Here is a 22,159-nt window from a genome sequence, read left to right on the forward strand (position 1 = left end):
TTTTATTAATAAAATTTACCTTTTTTAAGAACAGAATTGGATTTTTGTGTCTTAAGAGGTTTGTACACGTCATTTAATTAGCTGGTGGCAACAGTAGATTTCCTTTCTTTTTTTCCCTCAGCTCTTCCCCGGAGGAGGGGTGAAAGGGCTTGTGGGTACTCCATAGGAAGGAATTCCCAAGTTTGCCTTCCTGGGTTCTAAAAGGGCTTTTGGATTTGGGTGGTGGCAGCTTCTACCAATCCAAGGTCAGAGAAAAGCTGTAACCTTGGGAGTTTATTACTAGCCTGGAGTAGCAAGTATTCATTTTTAGAGTCCTTGAGGGCCCCCACCTTCTGCACTCAAAGTGCCAGAGTGGGGAATCATCCTTGACACATGTCCAGGAGCTTCTCCCCAAACTCTCATGTGTCTTGGGACACTTGTCCTGGGATTTCCTCTCTGTTTGTTTTAAAAAAAGTATATAATGAGTGCTTTTTAGGGAAGGTTAAAGGTTAGTCCTTATTCTAACTGTTACCAATTATCCCATCTCCAGTGAAAACTTGGCTCTAAGATCATATAAGAGTGGAAATGCAAGTGCAGAAAAGAAAGAACAGAAAAGTTCTGCTCCTGTGGTAGAAATAAATCTGACAAAGACATTTGCACTTACTGAATTGTGAGACGAGTTTTAATTTCTGAATCATAGCTTTGTGAAATGTCATCTTGTATGCATAATAAATAAACGTCATCTTTAATTGATAAATGAAAGTCTTTGGGATTTTCTAAACTAGGGTTTTTTGTTTTCTTTTCAAAGTGCTGGACGGCCTTGTTCCAGTTCAGCTGCCTGTATCACTATGAGTAGTGTTTTGCTTTTAGCACCCATTTTTCATGGGTTTATAACAACATTTGATAGACAATTCCATCAACTCCCACTTGTCTGCTGTAATAAGGAGCAAGGCTCCATATAAGAAACATCTGTGGACTGTCAGAAGGTAATGCAAATACCTGATTCATTCATGCAGTCGTGTTAATAGTGCTTGAAAATGCAGGTGCATAATTGCACAAAGAAGCAGGTCTCTATTTTATTTAAATACATAAATTGGTCCTGCTCTGGGCAGGGGGTTGGACTAGATGGCCTCCAGAGGTCCCTTCCAACTCTGTTATTCTATGATTCTATGATTCTATGAAAGGACTATGCAACCAGGACCTCTGTCCCCAGGAGGCAGCAGAGAGTTGGCAGCATCTGGCTGCTACAAAGTCTGAAGATATTGGCTGAGACTTTTTGGTTCCCTGGGACAGATGTTCAAAGGTGGGATTGCCAACAGCTATGAAGTAGAGAACAAATAAGAATATGCTGAATTCATTATTACACAAACATTTTGGGGTTGTGGAAAATATTAAACCCTGGCAATGGAAAAAGAATCGTAAGTGTATTTTGCTGGCTTTCTTATTTATTTGGAGAGTTCCTCTCTATGAGTGAAAGTAAGTCCATCATTTTACATTGGGCTATTGGCGATTTTTTTAAAAAAAAGATTTGAGTTCTTTAAATCCAGGAGTGTTCCTTTTTTTAATGACAACTTGACTACATTGGAAAAGATCTCTTGATATTCCTGATGTAAACATGTCAGGATGATCCTGAAATCAGAAACTTAATATTATTTCAGGGTGAGATTTTCCAAAGCACTCAGAATTGGCCTAACAGTATCTCCCACTGAAATTATTTGTTGATTGGCTTCACTGTGAGGCAGAGTTCAGTTTAATTCTGAGATCTTTTGAAAATCTTATAGGAAAACTTTATCATGCACACCTGGATTCAAACAGCACTATAATAGTGTCCACACATTGACCACCATTATTTTCCTTTTGTGAAATCATTGTGGCTTAGAAGTAGAAGCACCTGATCTTTCATCTAAATTCATGTACTTCCGCATTTGAGCCTCTTTTGAAGTATGTAAAATGAGCTATTTTGTTATGCTTTGAGAACAAAGGTTAATGACTCATGAAGGGGGAAAAATCACCACCTACTCTTTCCGTGTAAAATATGCAAAATTATGCAGAAACAACTGACTATTTTTAAATGAATCTGGAACTCTTAATTCTGAATAAAGTGCTACCAGATTTATGAGCGTTGGCTCCAAAAACACAATTTCTAATAAGCCCGTTTTGCTCCTGTTGAATGTAATGGGAGAGTTGCCTTTGATTTTGGTGGAAGTAAGAGCCAGTCCAATCTAACTAAATCTGTGTCCAGTAAATGAATGAATGCAATATGGAGCCGTGTTAATTATTGGCCATCATTCCAAAGTTTGCAAATGGTGGCTTATGGGACTTTGTGGGACAAGTGGCTGCCATTGGGAAGGGAAGAACAGCTGATTGAAGCTGAGCCTGAGTAAGACAGAGGTTATACTCATGGGCAGAGGAGAACACATTGAAGAGTCTGAAGCCAAAATGCAGCTTCCTTTAGAAGGTGCACACCCAGAACTGCTCAATTCAATGCTCCTGGATTCCTTGCTCACACAAAGCTTTCACATGGCGGCCTCTGCGAGTCACACTTTCTGCCATCTCTGGTTGGCAAGGAGACTGTCCTATACTGGTGGATGATGACCTGGCCTCAGCTATACGTGCGTTTTGGTCATGTCTGGATTACAGCACTGCTGCTCACCTGGATATGAAGCCATCAGCCCATAGGAAACTGCAACTAGTACAGAGTGCTGCAGCATGTCTCCTCAGAAACAGAAGCTTTTGCAAGCCCATCAAACCTATCTTCCCCTCCCTTCCCTGGTTCCCTGTAGAACAGAGTCAAGTTCAAGGTCTTGGTCCTTTCCTTCAAGGTGCTCAATGGCTTGGTCCCAGCATATCTAAAACCTGTATCCTAAAATTCCAGGATGAAGACCATGGTTGACAATTCCACACCTCAGGCACAACGGGACTCTTTATAATAAGGGTAAAGCTCATCTGTGTGGGAGACAGAGCTTTTTCTGAGACATTGGAACAAATTGCCACAGGAACAAAGGACCATCACAAACCTTGCCCCCTTCTACTCCTAGTGCAAGGCACACTTCTTCAGCCTGCCTTCTCCAATGTTAACATCGAACCGTGTGTACATAATACCAAAAAAAAAAACCCAACCCCCAAATCCCCAACACCAGCACAAATAACTCTACACACCCTGGCACATGCAACTTTCCCCTCTGGAAAGGATCAGAGAAAGCGCACACCACATGTGACAGATATTAATTATGGTGCTTAATACACACTGCTGCCAGGAGCACAGAAAACTACAGTGACAAAAGAGGTACAAGATCAATGTAGAACAGAAGTTAATATCAAAGAGCCTGTTTCTGCAAGGTGCTGAGTTCCTCCTATGATTTGGTTTGCAACCTTAATTCCCATTGACTTCAATGCAAGTTGAATTTGCTCAGTCTCTTACAGGTCTGTGTGCACAATTAAATGGGTCTGGTTCCTCTCTTCCTTGTTCAGTAACTTTCACCTGTGCAGTGTGGGTGTAAAATGAAACAGGTTCAGACGGCACAGATGTAAATGACTACATAAGATGTAAGGCTGGGAAAATTCAGCCTCCATATCTGCTAGCCCATATTTTTATTCCCAAGGAAAAAAAATCATAAAAGGTAATGAGCAAAGTAACTACAATTTTGATTTGTATTGAACACAGTCAGTGGCTGATCATGTGATCTAAATCTTCTTCAATTAACTCCTGATTCATAAAGCAAATCTGTCTCAGTCCAGGGACTCTCTATCATCATTATACAGTAGTTTTGATACCTCATCGCTGCATATTCCTGGAGAAAGTCAACCAATTATTAATTCGTATTTTGTATTCTACAAAGAAATACTGCATTGCAGATAAAGTTCTCATCATGATATTTGCTTTCGTGAGACAAAGTAATTTAGACAGGTTCTACCAACAGGCTTAGTTCATTTATTATAATCTCTTGAGGCAAAATCGCAACGCTGGTATTGTGGGACTGCTTATGGAAAATAACACAGGCCAAGCAACACTGACCTATAGGAAAATGCTCTGTGAAATCCTCTGTATTTGAACAGACCCAGCAATCTCGGATTTGTATGCCCATGTTAGGTGCTTATTAGCAACCCACAGCTGTATTTCAGAAAGAGAAGAACCTAGTAGTTAATATAAAATATATTAACATTTTGGTCATGACAAACTGCAACCCCAATTAATAATGCACCGTGAGCACATTTGTACAAATTGCCAGAGGCTCAGGAACTGTAACTGAATTTCAGGTAGAAACAGTACATGGGGGATGTAGGTACAACTAACCCGTGCGTCTCATTATGAATACTCTGCATGCAATCTCATTGAATTTAAAATAAAATGTTGGTACAGTGTGTAAAGATTGTACCGTAATGGTTTGCAATAAAGAAAGCCAAAGAAGTACAACACAGGCATATGGAAAAGAGACAGAATACAGGACCTAGCCACTTGATTCAGTTCCAAATGTTAAGGAAATATTATGAAAACTGTTCACGTTGTTGGGTTGGCTTCTGAGACACTCGTTGGGATGGACACCCTTTCCTTCAAAATGTGCGTTGAGGCTTTTTTGGGCGGCGGGGGGCGGGGAGGGGAGGATAGTGGTGGTAGATGTGGCCACCTGACCTCCCCTTTGCATGATTTATTTGATTATTAAGAATTTGACCAGGCATGACTGCACTGCCTTATGCTGCTATAACTGGGTTTCATAATTAAACCAAGGATTCTGTTTTAAAAACATTTTAAAATTCGCTTTAACACTTTATTACTTTTACTACCCCTGACTATTTAGTCCCCTCCAAGCTCTGCAGTGTTATTTGTGCAAAAGTTTTTTTTTTTAACTGCACCTATCTTGTCTTAAATTGCTTACTTTTATTTTCTATAGTTTAATAAGATACTTCCCATGACCTCACTCGCTACTAAATTCTGGGACCATAATTTTTTTATTTTAATTTCCAGTAAAGCCCTTTTTTCAGCTGACTTTTTCTTGCTGGTTTTTTGTTTGTTTGTTTTTTTGCACTTATTTCTTAGCTTAGTACTCTTTGCTTGCAAAGCTGTACTCATAAAATACAGTCCTTGAAGGATGGCTGCTTTTTACTTTGGATTACTCAAATAGGTAACAGCCTTTTCTTTTCTTTTGACCTCTTAGGAATTTTTTCTAATTTGTTTTTTTTTTCCCCTTTACAATTTTTATTTGCTCTTTATGCTTTTTACATTCATCTCTCCGGGTGGCACGTTTTGCTTGTAAAGTTTTAGCCAGCAGAAATTAGCCTTGTGAAACTGCTGCCTTGATTGAGCTTTCGTTGCCTTCGGAGGGGAAAACATAGTTACTGTTTTTCCCATGGTTGCCAATGGGTCTCATTTTTGAAAACTTCAGGGGCATTCAACAGACCTTTGGTGTACTTTGCCAAGCGTCCTTCCCACCCCCCCCCCCCAATACCACTCTTTAGAGTTTCATTTTTACCCGGTCCCAGTCTCCCTCTAATACTTCTCTGGGGAGTCCATAGGGTCTGCCCTTAGATTTAATATACTTCTGCAATGTGGTAGTAACTTCTTTATATTTAATCCCTTAATCCCCTCCAATACCATTTCCAGTAACGCTACATGTGACCCTCACACTATAGGATGCATGCACTACCCGCTCCAGATCAGCAATTCTGATGTACAATTCTAGTATGTTGGGCTGGCTTCTCAGACCTTATCCACTCAGTTCCCAAGAACTCAGCTCAACTCCAAACTCATCAGTGAGGTTTCTTTCTAGCCATACAATCAAACTACACTTGAATTGATCACGCTCAAGCACTGGGGGTGAGTATAGAGGTACCACACATCCAAAGTTATGCAGCAAACTTCTTCCTTTATGTACATTTGCACATTACATTGCATTTACTAAACACTGCATCACACATTTTGAGATTGGCTCAGTTACTTTGTAAGAACCAGTGCCTGGACAGCATGCTCTGTCCACGTAATACCTACTCTTTACTTCGTCTTTACGTTCCTGACTTATCCATTACATAAGAATGGCCACCCTGGGTCAGACCAAAGGTATCCCCAGTATCCTGTCTTCCGACAGTGGCCAATGCCAGGTGCCCCAGAGGGAATGAACAGAGCAGGTAATCATCAAGTGACCCATCCCCTGTCACCCATTCCCAGCTTCTGGCAAACAGGTTAGGGACACCATCCCTGCCCATCCTGGCTAATAGCCACTGATGGACCTATCCTCCATGAATTTATCTAGTTCTTTTTTGAAGCCTGTTATAGTCTTGGACTTCACAACATCCTCCGGCAAAGAATTCCACAGCTTGTGCGTTGTGTGAAGAAATACTTCTTTTCGTTTGTTTTAAACCCGCTGCCTATTAATTTCATTTGGTGACTCCTCATTCTTCTGTTATGAGAAGGAATAAATAAAACTTCCTAATTTACTTTCTCCATTCCAGTCATGATTTTATAGACCTCAATCGTATCCCACCTTAGTCATCTCTTTTCCAAGCTGAAAAGTCCCAGTCTTATTAATCTCTCCTCATATAGCAGCCGTTCCATATCCCTAATCATTTTTGGTGCCCTTTTCTGAACCTTTTCCAATTCCAATATATCTTTTTTTTAAAATGGGGTGACCACATCTGCACGCAGTATTCAAGATGTGGGGATACCATGGATTGATACAGAGGCAACATGATATTTTCTGTCTTATTATCTATCCCTTTATTAATGATTCCCAATATTCTGTTTGCTTTTTTGACTGCTGCTGCACATCGAGTGGATGTTTTCAGAGAACTATCCACAATGACTCCAAGATCTCTTTCTTGAGTGGTCACTGCTAATTTAGACCCCATCATGTTATATGTATAGTTGGGATTATGTTTTCCAGTGTGCATTACTTTGCATTTATCAACATTGAATTTCATCTGCCATTTTGTTGCCCAGTCACCCAGTTTTGAGAGATCCTTTTGTAGCTTTTTCGCAGTCTGTCTGGGATTTAACTATCTTGAGTAGTTTTGTATCATCTGCAAATTTTTCCACCTCACTGTTTACGCCTTTTTCCAGATAATTTATGAATATGTTGAATAGGACTGGTCCCAGTACAGACCCCTGGGGAGTACCACTATTTACCTCTCTCCATTCTGAAAACTGACCATTTATTTCTACCCTTGTTTCTTATATTTTAACCAGTTACCAATCCATGAGAGTACCTTCCCTCTTATCCCATGACAGCTTACTTTGCTTAAGAGTCTTTGGTGAGGGACCTTGTGAAAGGCTTTCTGAAAATCTAAATACACTATATCCACTGGATCCCCCTTGTCCACATGCTTGTTGACCACCTCAAAGAATTCTAGTAGATGGGTGAAGCATGATTTCCCTTTATAAAAACCATGTTGGCTCTTCCCCAACAAATTATGTTCATCTATATGTCTGACAGTTTTGTTCTTTACTATAGTTTCAACCAGTTTGCCCGGTACTGAAGTCAGACTTACCAGCCTGTAATTGCCAGGATCACCTCAGGAGCCCTTTTTAAAAATTGGCATCACATTAGCTATCCTCCAGTCATTTGGTACAGAAGCTGATTTAAATGATAGGTTACAGACTACAGTTAATAGTTCTCAGAGTAGCAGCCGTGTTAGTCTGTATCCGCAAAAAGAAAAGGAGGACTTGTGGCACCTTAGAGACTAACAAAATTATTTGAGCATAAGCTTTCGTGAGCTACAGCTCACTTCAGAAACACCACCCTATACCGGAAACCTACTGACCGCTATACTTACCTACATGCCTCCAGCTTTCACCCAGACCACACCACACGATCCATTGTCTACAGCCAAGCTCTACGATACAACTGCATTTGCTCCAACCCCTCAGACAGAGACAAACACCTACAAGATCTCTATCAAGCGTTCTTACAACTACAATACCCACCTGCTGAAGTGAAGTAACAGATTGACAGAGCCAGAAGAGTACCCAGAAGTTACCTCCTACAGGGCAGGCCCAACAAAGAAAATAACAGAATGCCACTAGGCGTCACCTTCAGTCCCCAATTAAAACCTCTCCAACGCATCATCAAGGATCTACAACCTATCCTGAAGGACAACCCATCATTCTCACAATCTTGGGAGACAGACCAGTCCTTGCTTACAGACATCCCCCCAACCTGAAGCAAATACTTACCAGCAACCACATACCACACAACAAAAACTCTAACCCAGGAACCTATCCTTGCAACAAAGCCCGTTGCCAACTGTGTCCACATATCAATTCAGGGGACACCATCATAGAGCCTAATCATTTCAGCCACACTATCAGAGGCTCATTCACCTGCACATCTACCAATGTGATATATGCCATCATGTGCCAGCAATGCCCCTCTGCCATGTACATTGGCCAAACCGGACAGTCTCTACATAAAAGAATAAATGAACACAAATCAGATGTCAAGAATTATAACATTCAAAAACCCGTTCGAGAACACTTCAATCTCTCTGGTCACTCGATTACAGACCTAAAAGTCGCAATTCTTCAACAAAAAAACTTCAAAAACAGACTCCAACGAGAGACTGCTGAATTGGAATTAATTTGCAAACTGGACACCATTACATTAGGCTTGAATAAAGACTGGGAATGGATGGGTCATTACACAAAGTAAAACTATTTCCCCATGTTTATTCCCCCCCCCCCCCACTGTTCCTCACACATTCTTGTCAACTGCTGGAAATGGCCCACCTTGATTATCACTACAAAAGGTTTTTTTTCTCTCCTGCTGGTAATAGCTCATCTTACCCGATCACTCTCGTTACAGTGTGTATGGTAGCACCCATTGTTTCATCTTCTCTGTGTATATAAAATCTCCCCTCTGTATTTTCCACTGCATGCATCTGATGAAGTGAGCTGTAACTCACAAAAGCTTATACTCAAATAAATTTGTTAGTCTCTAAGGTGCCACAAGTCCTCCTTTTCTTTTTGTTAATAGTTCTGCAATTTCACATTTGAGTTCCTTCAGAACTCTTGGGTGAATACCATCTGGTCCTGGTGACTTATTACTGTTTAGTTTATCAATTTGTTCCAAAGCCTCCTCTAATGACACCACAATCTGGGACAGTTCCTCAGATTTGTCCCCTAAAAAGAATGTCTCAGGTTTGGAAATCTCCCTCACATCCTCAACTGTGAGGACCGATGCAAAGAATTCATTTAATTTCTCCACAATGGCCTTATCATCCTTGAGTGCTCCAATAGCATCTTGATCGTCCAGTGGTCCCACTGGTTGTTTAGCAGGCTTCCTGCTTCCGATGAACTTAAAAAAAACCATTTTTATTTTTTTATTATTTTTGAGTCTTTGGCTAACTGTTCTTCACATTCTTTTTTAGCCTTCCTAATTATATTTTTACACTTCGTTTTCCAGAGTCTATGTTCCTTTCTACAATAGGATTTAACTTCCACTTTTTAAAGGATGCCTTTTTGCCTCACATGGCTTCTTTTACTTTGTTGTTTAGCCATGGTGGCACTTTTTTGGTTCTCCTACTATGTTTTTTTTAATTTGGGGTATACATTTAAGTTGAGCCTCTATTATGTTGTCTTTAAAAAGTTTCCATGCAGCTTTCAGGGATTTCACTTTTGGCGCTGCACCTTTTAAATTCTGTTTAACTAACCTCCTCATTTTCGTGTAGTTCCCCTTTCTGAAATTAAATGCTACAGTGTTGGGCTGCTGTGGTGTTTTTCCCCATCTTGGGATGTTAAATTTATTATATTATGGTCACTATCACCAAGCGGTTCATCTATATTCACCTCTTGGACCGGCTCCTGTGCTCCACTTAGGACTAAATCAAGGACTGCCTCTTCTCTTGTGGGTTCCAGGACTAGCTGCTCCAAGAAGCAGTCATTTAAGGTGTCAAGAAACTTTATCTCAGTATCCCGTCCTGAGATAACATGTACCCAGTCAATATGGGAATAGTTAAAATCCCCCATTATTATTGAGTTTTTTATTTTAATAGCCTCTCTAATCTCCCTGAGCATTTCACAGTCACTATCACCATCTTGGTCAGGTTGTCAGTAATTTGTTATTCTACTGCTATATTCTTCTTCTTAGAGCATGGAATTACTATCCATAGATATTTTATGGTACAGTTGGGTTCATTTAAGATTTTTACTTCATTTGATTTTACGCTTTCTTTCACATATAGTGCCTGTTAGGATATAGATATTCATGCCTGTCTGTAAAGGTCTGTACTTTAAGAATTTAGGGGTATTCTTATCACTTCGCTAGTTCTAGAAGTATAAAAGAAAGAATCAAAATCACTGTCTGCTGGTGTAAGGGCCTTCTCTTACTGTGACAGTTTGAGGCCCTGTTCTTAGGCTAAGGCCTTTGGCTAAGCAGCAGAGGCAGCCATAAGCTAGGAAGCGACCGGTCACATCCTCACATTCCAAACTAGTCACATTGAAAGAAGGTGCTATTGGGCTGTTAGGAATACAATCCTGTCCTGATAATGCCTATCACCTCCAGAGAAAGGGAAGTGCCTAGAAAATGTAAAAAGGAAACAGCATCCTGTCTGGCAAGAACTCACTTATCAATACTGGGATGTGAAATCCTCACTTCTGTATTGTTTTGTCATTATAGTTCCTACTTTGCTATTGTTTGTCTGTATAATCTCTGTCTGGTTCTGTGATTGTTCCTGTCTGCTGTATAATTAATTTTGCTGGGTGTAAACTAATTAAGGTGGTGGGATATAATTGGTTACATAATCATGTTACAATATGTTAGGATTGGTTAGTTAAATTTCAGGAAAATGATTGGTTAAGGTATAGCTAAGCCGAACTCAAGTTTTACTATATAATCTGTAGTCAATGAGGAAGTGGGGGGGCCTTGGTGGGAGGGGGTGTGTGTGTGTGAGGGAGAGATGGGAACAGGGTATGGGGGTGGAGAAATTGGAACCATGTTTTGCTAAAGGGGGAAATGGGAACAGGGAATGAGGGTAAGGAAATTGGAATAATGTTTGGCTAAGGGCAGGAATGGGAACAGGGACACAGGTGTAAGGCTCTGTGATGTCAGAGCTGGGAAGGAGGATACTAAGGAAGGAAACTGGAATCATGCTTGCTGGAAGTTCACCCCAATAAACATCGAATTGTTTGCACCTTTGGACTTCGGGTATTGTTGCTCTCTGTTCATGCGAGAAGGACCAGGGAAGTGAGTGGGTGAAGGAATAAGCCCCCTAACAGTGCCATTTCCCCACCAGCAGGACCTGTTCTGTCCTTCCAATATATTTTGCCCTGATATTACTGTGTCCCATTGATTATCCTCATTCCACCAAGTTTCTGTGTTGCCTATTATATCAATATCCTCATTTAATACGAAGCACTTTAGTTCACCCATCTTATTATTTAGACTTCTAGCATTGGTATATAAGGACTTTAAAAACTTGTCACTTTTTAGCTGTCTGCCATTACATGATATAATTGAATGGGACTTTTTTTTTTCATTTGACTGTTTCTCATCAGATTCTTTCCTGTATTTTATCATCTTCCATCCTCTCCTCCTTACTAGGACATATAGAATCTCCATTAATAGATCCTCCCCTAAGGGATGTATCTGTCCGACCCATGTGCTCCTCTGCATGTGTCAGCTTTCCCCCAGCCCTTAGTTTATAAACTGTTCTACGACCTTTTTAGTTTTAAGTGCCAGCAATCTGGTTCCATTTTGGTTTAGGTGGAGCCCATTCTTCCTATGTAAGCGCCACCATTCCCAAAAGTTTCCCCAGTTCCTAATAAATCTAAACCCCTCTTCCTTACACCATCGTCTCATCCATGCATTGAGACCCTGCAGTTCAGCCTGACTAACTGGCCCTGCACATGGAACTGGAAGCATGTCAAAGAATGCTACCATTGTTCTCTCCTCCATTGTAAATGGTTCCCTGGATGTTCCCCCTTATCTCAGCTAGTACAGATGTGCTGTTTCCAGCCTGCTGGTCCATTTATCTCCCTAATCCTCTCTCCCAAGAAATGAGACCTCACCCATGTCCAATTACACTTGCCAAAGCCAGGCTTTGTCCCCATACTCATGCCAAACTCACGTCTCCATATTAATCCGAACCTAAAAATGGTCCATAGTTTGATTTCCTATCACAAGTGAAGTCCATTTTGAATCTCTGAACCTTTTATCCAAATGACCAAATATGTGAGGATGGGGGGGGAATTTGGATTGTATGTCTGGACTTTTCTGCACATACCTAAAGTCCATCTTAAGCAGAGACACTGCACCTGTATAGATCGTCCTATATATCTTACATGGATTCTTCCAGCTCTGTAACTGCATGTTGACATGAGTGTGCACCACCTACTGATTCAATCATGTGTTTCTGACACACTTTGCTGGACTACTGCCAATTCATTCCAATAGCCTAGCATCCTTTGGGGGAAAGGGGAAGGCTCACCTCTTCTGGAAATGGTGCTCTTTGTGGATATTTGCCTCTCTCCAACAGATGGAAAAATCTTATAGATTCAGAGACTTTTAAGGCGACCAAACTCTGGCAACAGAATTTCACCAAGTAATTTTGACATCAAGCCCAAAATTTCTGTTAGAACTAAAGCATTCTGCGAGGACACTCTGTTCCATGTTGTTTTTGTAATAACTCTCCCTCTTCAAGAACCATCTGGCTACCTCTCCTCCAGTGATGGTTCCTTCCTTTTCCCCAGAAGCCAACAGCTGAAGCTTGTTTTTCTTAGGAGTTGTTGATACACTAGGCAAGACTTCTGGTACTGCCGCTGAGACAGTGGCATCTGAAGCTGAGAAGTTAACTGTTTACTCTATAGAGACTGTCATCTTGGTCAATCTGTATTTCTGTTTCCATAAATAATGGATTTATCTATACCCATTTCAAATCTCACCAAAGCTTAAATGTGATTTTACTGTCAGGCTAATGTGTCAACACTGTTGCTTTCTATATATATAATAAAAAATGAGATATCTGTAAGCTAAAAGATTTAACAATGCTGTAGAGACATTTTGGGAGAAAAAAAAATCTGTATTACTCTTGTGGTAGGATTAACAGGATTTGCAGAATTTTGTTCCTAATATTCACAAAAGGACAAAGCAATACTTTATCAGTGTTAGCCTCAGCAAGAAAGTTCAGGAAATAATGCCCCCAAAGACAATGCTGTAGGTTTGAAAAGTATTATGTTTTAAGATTTAAGGGATTTAAACTCAGTTATACTGAGCTTCCACTCCCTAAGTCTGAAGGGACAAAGAAGGCAAAGATGGCTCTAAGCTACCTTTATGCCTCCCCCTATTGTGGGCAGGGACATGACTCCCCTCCCAGTGCATTAGAGCAGCCCTGTGGACACTCTAACTTACATCAGCTGGGTGGGTCCCTGTGCCAGGGCGTGCATAAACCACACTAGGCAGTAAAGGGTTAATCCCAGACTATGGGCGGCGGAAGTCCCACCCCCTTAGACCAGACTGGGCGTGCTCCAAATGCTGCACGAGTATAAAGGAGAGAAGCGCAGCTCATTCTGGGCTGACCACTGGGGAGGAAGGACACTCGGTGGAGGCTCCAGTTTGGGAGCCACTTCAGTCTCCGATTGCAGGAACCAGAGAGCCTGAGGACCAGACAAGAGACTGGTTGCCCACAGCCAGTCGACGGGAGTCAGAGTCCCAACCAGCTACCTGTACCTGTACCAGTTACCTGTACCAAATCCTGATGACGAATGGACCCCAGCTTCAGGACTCATGGTAGGAAGTGGTCCAGGGGGATGTAGTGAGTGGTACCTCGCACCCAAAGACAGTCAATGTGTTGCGATAGGAACCATGCTGACTAGGTGGTGACCATTCTCACTGTTGACAGGGCCCTGGGCTGAGACTCGGTGGAGAGGGAGGGGCTGGGTCCCCGCTACCACTCCTACTGCCACCCGCCCCTGGGTGGCTTCCCTCTTCTTTGACTCTGGCTACTAGGCCACACAGCCCTGACCCCAAGGGTAGCTGTGTTGAATCTGACCACTGTGCCTTATTGTGGTGAGGCCTGAAACAGTCGGGTAGATGGTGCCCGCAGTGTCAGCATCCCCATCGCCTGCTGCAACAGGGGACAGGGCATGCATACACCGCTACAGTCCCATAGGAACCATTCTACTGCCTGGGGATGTGACACACTGCCAGGTGTTGCTAATAAGCACCTAACAGGGCCACATAAATCTCTGACTGTGTTGGCTCTGTTCACATAGATTAGCTTAACACATTCATAAAACAATTTGCTATAGGCCAGTTAGTGTTGCTTGACCTATGATATTTTGCATAAGCAAACACACAATCCATCCCCTCTGAACTCTGGCCCCTGCATGCATTATGTGCTGGATTTGCTATATTTAAAATCAGACATAAACTCAAGGTTCAGTCCTGACCACTTGTGTTCATTATAAGTGGAGATGAGTCTGAACCATGCCAGATTCAAGCCTCCTCCCTTATATTTTGGGAAATTCACATCTGGATCCTGAACTGTTTGAACGTCTAGGCTCAAGCCTCTTTCTAATAGGTTGACTGAATCCAAATACCTTTGAACTATAGAAACACTTCAATTCAGCTTCTGAAAATAAATCAAGCTCATGCCCGGGTATATTGCACTGAAAGAGGGGAAGGAACTACCACTGGGGGAACGGCAGTCATATGGTTCTTGGAGCAGCCTTACAAAGTACAGGAGCAGGGTGTCCTCACAAGAGGCTTTAGCTCCAGCAGAAGTTGTGGTCTTGATGCAGAAGTCACTAGATGAGGTTCCATGACTTGTATCATGTAGGTCAAACTAGATTATCATAATGGTCCCTATTGGCCTTGAACTCTATGCATTTATAAGATTTCCCATCTCTAGAGGAGAGATAAGTGGCCCATTTCCATGAGAAGAAGATTGCCAATTTCAGAGGAGGCGAGCCACCCTATAAAGGTAGTTAAGCATTTGGAGTGAAGTGGTAGCAGTCCAAAAAAGGGTGCCAGAAATAAATGGCTGAATTATCACACACATGCATTCTCTCTCTCTCTCTCTCTCTCTCTCTCTGGCATTCAGATTCAGGGAAAGGCTGTTGTCAGTTGCAGCGGTAGAGGTGTTTGAGATGTGTAGAACAATCTGTACTGATGCCGTGTCGCTGATGAAGCTAGACATTAGAAATGGGGAGAAACCACAAACATTTAATCTGAATTCCCTTCTATCAAGGTTCCTTCCCCACTCTGAACTCTAGGGTACAGATATGGGGACCTGCATGAAAGACCCCCTAAGCTTATTCTTACCAGCTTAGGTTAAAAGCTGCCACCACCAAAGTGTTACACAAAGAACAGGGAAAGTGCCCACTTGGAAACGTCTACCCCCCAAAAATATCCCCCCAAGCACTACGCCCCCTTTCCTGGGGAAGGCTTGATAAAAATCCTCACCAATTTGCATAGGGGAACACAGACCCAAACCCTTGGATCTTAAGAACAATGAAAAAGCAATCAGGTTCTTAAAAGAAGAATTTTAGTTCAAGAAAAAGTAAAAGAATCACCTCTGTAAAATCAGGATGGAAAATACCTTACAGGGTAATCAGATTCAAAACATAGAGAATCTCTCTAGGCAAAACGTTAAGTTACAAAAAGATACAAAAAGAGGAATATACATTCCATTCAGCACTTTATTTTATCAGCCATTTAAACAAAACAGAATCTAATGCATATCTAACTAGATTGCTTACTATCTCTTTACAGGAGTTCTGACCGGCATTCCTGCTCTGGTCCCGGCAAAAGCATCACACAGACAGAGAGAACCCTTTGTTTCCCTCCCCCCTCCAGCTTTGAAAGTATCTTGTCTCCTCATTGGCCATTTTGGTCAGGTGCCAGCGAGGTTACCTTTAGCTTCTTAACCCTTTACAGGTGAAAGGTTTTTTCCTCTGGCCAGGAGGGATTTAAAGGTGTTTACCCTTCCCTTTATATTTATGACACCTTCTTCCTCTGCAATTTGGTCATTTCGATAAACGAATTCAAAGTGGACTATATCTATGATCCGAAATCAAACCATGGACCATTCTTAGGTTCCAGTTAGTATGGGGATATAAGCAGTTGTTTTAAAGACCCCTTGGAAGTGAATCAGCTGTATTTTAGAGCCTTGCCCCTAAAACCTCTCTCTCTCTCCCAGGGTGTCTCTCTTTTTCTTTTTTCTTTTCTTTTCTTTTTTCTTTTTTCTTTTTGCTTTTTTTTGCTTAGGGATGGATGTAGACAGAGTGTTATGCAATCACTTGTGTGGGCCCCTTGTCAATCCATGGGACTTCACAGCTCTGTTCCTTACTGAACTACTCACCTGGAAATCTATTTTTAGTGCAAAGGACAAATTAGAGATATTCTACTATACCATGAAGTATAGATCTGCCAATCTGGCTAAAGGATAGCAGTAATAATATACGAAGAAGAATCCTTATTAATATATTGTAAAGCACTGAAACAGACAAGCGTGTTGCTTAACAGTTCAGTTTTTGTTTTGTCTGTAAATTTTGGCAAGGTAAGTAGTTATCTTAACTCATTGACTCTACTCTTGTGGCTACTGCTCTACCGCTGAAATAGGACGTCCAAAATTGTGTTTCATTCTAATTGTCTTCCCTGAATGTGAAGATTCTACAGAATAAACCAACATCTCTCAAGATAAAAGACTGGTTTGGAAGGTATGGTTCTCTGCTGTTTCACCCCTTTTATAATGAAAGATAAACCTGAACTTAAGTTCAAATCCAGAAGCAGAATACAAATTTCTCTACAGTTTGGGGGTGTTTGGATTCAGTCATGCAGCTCAAATAATGACAGAGAGGCTTGAGCTGGAAAGGTCAAACAGATCAGGAACCAGATCCAACCTTCTCAAAATATGAGGGGAAGAGGCTTGAATCTGGCATTGTTCGTGCTTGTGATTATTTACAATGAAGACATGTGGTCAGGACTGGCCCTTGGTTTTATGTTATGTCTCATTGGAAGTAAAGCATGTTGACCAAAGAGTGCATGCTGGAGCCATGATTCAGAAGGAAAGGTGAGCTATCATCTTAACCACCAGTTCCAGCAACCTCTGGTACTGACCTGTCCTGAGCATGGTTAGCCGGTGATGTCTGATGGGAATCAGTATGAGATGAGGGAACAATGCAGGAATGCAATAATAGACCCTAAGCTAATTGTTAAAGAGGCTAAACTGATTTAATGTGACAGTAATTGTGTAGTAGCTATTGCAGTCCAGCAATAGGTCTGAGTTAGGGGAGCTGATTGTACATATATAGGTGTATCCTTCAGTTCTGTTCAGGAGAAAAGTAGGAACCCCTGGATATAACTGACACTTGTAAGCCAAACAAAGAGATATCACAAGGCATTTCTTTGTGTGAAATCAGTTTTGTACATGTGGATCTGATGTGGCCACCTGGTAATTTTCACATGCAGTTGGAGCCTCAAGATGGGCCCCTGTACAAAATGTATTGCAAAAGTTTGTGTCCCAAGGGACTCAAAGGATACTGGAATAGGAAATAAAAGTGAAGGAAAATCACAGAAAGCTGGGTTATTGTTCAGTTGAACAGTGATCCCAGCTGGAACTAGAACTCTTCAACAACTGTGGTCCAAAAGGAACTAAAAATTGGAGCCCTAGAGGAAAAATAAACTACTGTGCCCATTGATGTGTGGTGCTCAGATGCCATGGTGATGAGCATGGTATAAATGCTCTGATATGTAGACAGATATCTAAGCAAGGGTATTACCATTCATATAGCAGACAGCCTGTGTGATCTTGGACAAGTCACTTGGAGCCTGGTCCAGAATCATGGGAAAGACTCCCATTGGGCCAGGTCCTAAAGTCCTCTGTAGCTCAGATCTTAGGAGCCGGGGGAGACAGTGAAGAAGTGGCTTGTCTGAGGCCAAACAGCATGCTAGTTGCAAAGATAGGAACAGAACCCAGGTCTCCTGAACCCTAGTCCAATCTCGTCTCCTATCTCCAAGACCACATGACCTCTCAAGGTACCTATTGAGAATGATAGTTCCACTGTTTCTAAAATTATTTGTTGTTGTTTGGCAGTTCTTTAACATCCTGCCACCGTGAGTAGTTTTATCAACTCATTATTTCTAATACTCTGGTGGTGAGTTTCCTTGTATGTTAGATTAGCAAAGGAGAAATATTTGTGTGCGTTTTGTGTTTTAAGAACAATTTAGTGCCTTAACAAATTGGAACCAATTTCATTTCACTGCTTTCCAATAAAATAATTACTGCATTGAAAAAATATGATCACGTGAGAGCTACCTGAACAAGAAGCTGCTAATAGTAATTTTATCTTTTTACACACTTTGGTTTATGTCCTCCATATCTTGGATAAGTTCCACCTCCTTGCATCCTCAGAAATATCCAACATAATGAAAAAGGGAAAATCATGTAAAACTGTGTTGGCCACAGCTCTTCTTATGGGTTTCTATTCCTACAGGCTACTCAAATTGCTATCCTTCATCAACCAAATCTGAGTCAGAGGAACATGCTGACATCCTCTCAGTAAGTCATCCTTCTGCTCTGTCTAGTGTCCTTGTGGTACTATCCATCAAAACGACACCTTCAGAGGAACAGCAGAGTGTGAATCCTGGCTACCAACCTGGAAGTGGAAATCGCAACATAAATTCCCCCCCCCCCATTTCTGCTTCTCCTTTAGTGAATGGCCTGTTAAAAGGCAGAGAACAGCAGCTGCTTTGGAGCTGAGAAGCACTGAGGAACTATCAGCAGGTGGTTCCACCTGTCCTGCCTGTCTCATTGTATCTCTCACCATCTGTTAGCAGGGAAGACTCAAAGTGAAGGGAAATGTCTTCTTATAGCTAATGCCATTAGACATTTCTCTCACTCAGACCCGTACATACAAACATCTGCATGTTTCCCCCCAGCTACCACAGAAGAAAATCCTTTGCTGAGGTTATTGCTTTCAAACATGCTGAAATGTGTCATAAGTACAAAGTGGTGCCTATGTCCCACTCCACAGCACACTGTATGTCAGCTGCTGGATGCAGGGGAGAGGACACATGTTATTTGATTTATTTATCTATTATTACTATGAATACAGTCTCTTTAAGGTGTGTCTGCTCAGCAAGCAGCAGTCTGCCCCCGCGAGTCTCAGAGCCGAGCTCTACAGACTCGAGCGCACGCTACGGTGCTAACAATGGCTATGTAGGTGTTTGGGCTTAATCTCTGAAGCCTAGGGAGAGGAGTGGGCTTCAGAGCCCAAGCTCCAGCCCGAGCTTGCTACATAGCTATTTTTAGCACCCGGGCTCTGAGACTCTCTGTCACGTGCTGTGTGAAGTGCCCTTGGCTATGTCTGCTCAACAGTTAAACACCTGCAGCTGGCCAGTTTCAACTGAGGCAAGGCTTGGGGGGCAGGGCTGTAAAACTGCAGTGTAGCTATTTGAGCTTGGGGTGGGGGGAGCCTGGCATCTGCGACCCCATGAGTCAGAGAGGGTCAGAGACCTCAGACTCCAGCCTGAGACCGAATGTCTACACCACAGCTTTACAGCCCCTTACCCTGCGTCAGCTGACTCTGGCCAGCCGTGGGTATTTTAGACCTGCCCTTAAAGGCCTTAAGCTGGTCAGGGCCCCATCATGTTAGGTGCTGTACAGATATACAGGAACTCTCTTTATGTTTCTCCTTGTTGCACTCTTTTTGACTTTACTTATGTTTATGGGGAAGGCATAGGCTCTTAAAAAAGTGGGACCTGTTTCTCTGCCCAGAGCATCGGAGCATCTTATTTATTTCAATAGAGTTGCTCATTAGCCATGCTGCCCCCTTTGCCGGGGAGGAGCTCACTGTAAAAATCCACATTGTCTTCTAAATGTGAATTTCAAACCTACCCATGCCATTATACCTACAGAATACTTGGCAGTGGTTAAGCTCCTGGTGAGGTGGGATGGGTGCTTATTACATTAATAATCATAACCATCTTGCTGTGCTCCCCATGTCTGTTTGTTGTGTCCACTTGTTCTCTCTTGTTTTACACACAGAGTGTAAATGTCTTGGGGCTGAGACCAATGGTTTTATGATGTGCATCCAGTGCCTAAAACAGTGTGCCCCTGATCCTTGACATGGGTCCTCTAGGTGCTAGTGCAGTACAGATAATGAATAATAATAGTCTTATCATATATTTGAGATGTGGAAGAAACACAATAGATCTCCTGCAATGCATAATGATGTAGTAGGGGACGTAAGTCTTTCCATCTCCCCTTTCTATGACACAGATTCTGTCATGCTTTTGTAATGATGTTTCACACTTTGATCTGAAGCAGTTACTTTGTGATGAGAATTTCAGTACAAAACAGTTACTCAGTATTTCTTTAGATACACGATAAAATGTGGTTCCTAACAAATTATCCAGGGATAGTTTTCATTATATCCATTTAAGCAATTTAAGTCTTTTCCTTTATTCTGTCTGTCTATCTAATTATTTTTGCCACTTGGAAATATTTCTTTTGTCTTTAGATGACAGGAAAAGCTTGATTATTTGACTCTAGTTGTTCATAGGTTTTTGCAATGCAAAAAGTTAACATTTTAGGCCAAAGGTGGTTGTAGTGAAATTTTAGCTTCTTTTCTCACGTATGAAAATCTTTTCTCTCTGATGGAAAACAAACAAAAAACAAGGAATAATTTTCAAAATCTTGCAGTCTTTGATAGAGAGAATAGCACAAGCTGTCAATTTGTACAAAACTAGCAGGAATTTTGCCAAGAGTTATGGAAATTTCACAATGTTATTTGTGTAAATCTGGGGCAAATAGTCATGAAATCAAAATACCTGAGCACCAGTGTCTACCGTATCTATCCATCTCTCATACATGTCTTAAATTTACCCCAGTTCATTTAAAATTTTTATCAGCAGTAAATGAGATTCAATTTAATGAAGTTTAATCTGTTTCAGTGAATTATGAATTTTGTGGCTCAGTTCAATGGGTTGAGATGCATGGCTCTATGAGTAACTGGAAGCTTTAGAGAAACAATGTATTATTTATTATGTTCTCAGTGGTGCTGCTGAGCTGATAATTATATTACTGCCAAGGCTGGATTAAAAATTAACTATACAATACTCGGATCATTAAGAAAAAATCAGCACTGTATCTTGTTTTGAATCTAACAAAAGATTCAAAATTGCTGTCCTTGTAAATATCACGACAGATGTGTGGGATCTTAAAAAACAAAAAACAACAACAACCAAGAGCTGCTCAAATCAGAAGCTGTTAACGGAGCAATGTTAATTTACAACTGCTGAAGATTTAACCTACTACATGTTTTGCTAGAGGTTACTTGCCTAGGACAATCCTGAAGTGCTGGGAAGTAAAAGGCCTTCAGATTAAATGTCAGTCATCCTTTATATGTACATTGTTCCTAAAAAGACCAAGAGGTATGAGGCTTTTTCATCTTAAAGTTGGTAAAAGGTTAGAAGCTGGGTTCGGCCCCTTCCATAGTGGCATTCATTGGAGAGCCATCAAAGACTGAAGATGACAGATGGAATTTGGAAATGATCATCTATCCTGATAACAAAGCTGGTGAATATGGACAGATCAAAACTCAGTCATCCGGAATTTCAGAGTTAATGTGGTGGTTAGAAGAAAAAAAAAGTTAAGTAATCTGACTAGGTGGATCGAATGGGTAAAAAAATAAATAAAAGACCAACCCACTTGGATTAGGTTAAATTTACATTCAGCTAAACTACCAAAAAGGTTTCTTTAATTGTGCTGCGTGGGATCAGACATGTACCCCATCTATGTCTTACTTTATGATCTTCTGTCTGGTGGTTCTGCTTTATCATTCTTGATCATTCTTGTCCACTTTTATACATTCTGGTCCCAGTCCACTAATGCTACTGGATCCTTTACACAGGTCACAAGCAATATTTCAATACATCTGAATAAAGTTTCTTCATTTTGGAGAGAACTATGTGGAGGACAGAATTTCCATTTTGAGAAGGATTTCAAGATTTCAAAATCGGACATAATTCCAAATGGCACGAAAGCCAAAAATTTCAAAATGCTCCAAAGGAGTTTTGTAAAGTGTCATTTGGAATATTTCATTTTGATTTTGACTTAATATTATAAGATCATACAAAATTTAAATGGAATTAATACTTGTGGCAAAATGAAAAATCAAAACATTTCATTCTGAATATTTTCAAACCAAGACATTTTGGCTGTCGCTGCAACTGTATGGTTTTGTTTGTTT

The sequence above is a fragment of the Natator depressus genome, chromosome 5 (assembly GCF_965152275.1).
Source record: "Natator depressus isolate rNatDep1 chromosome 5, rNatDep2.hap1, whole genome shotgun sequence".
NCBI classification, from domain to species: domain Eukaryota; kingdom Metazoa; phylum Chordata; order Testudines; family Cheloniidae; genus Natator; species Natator depressus.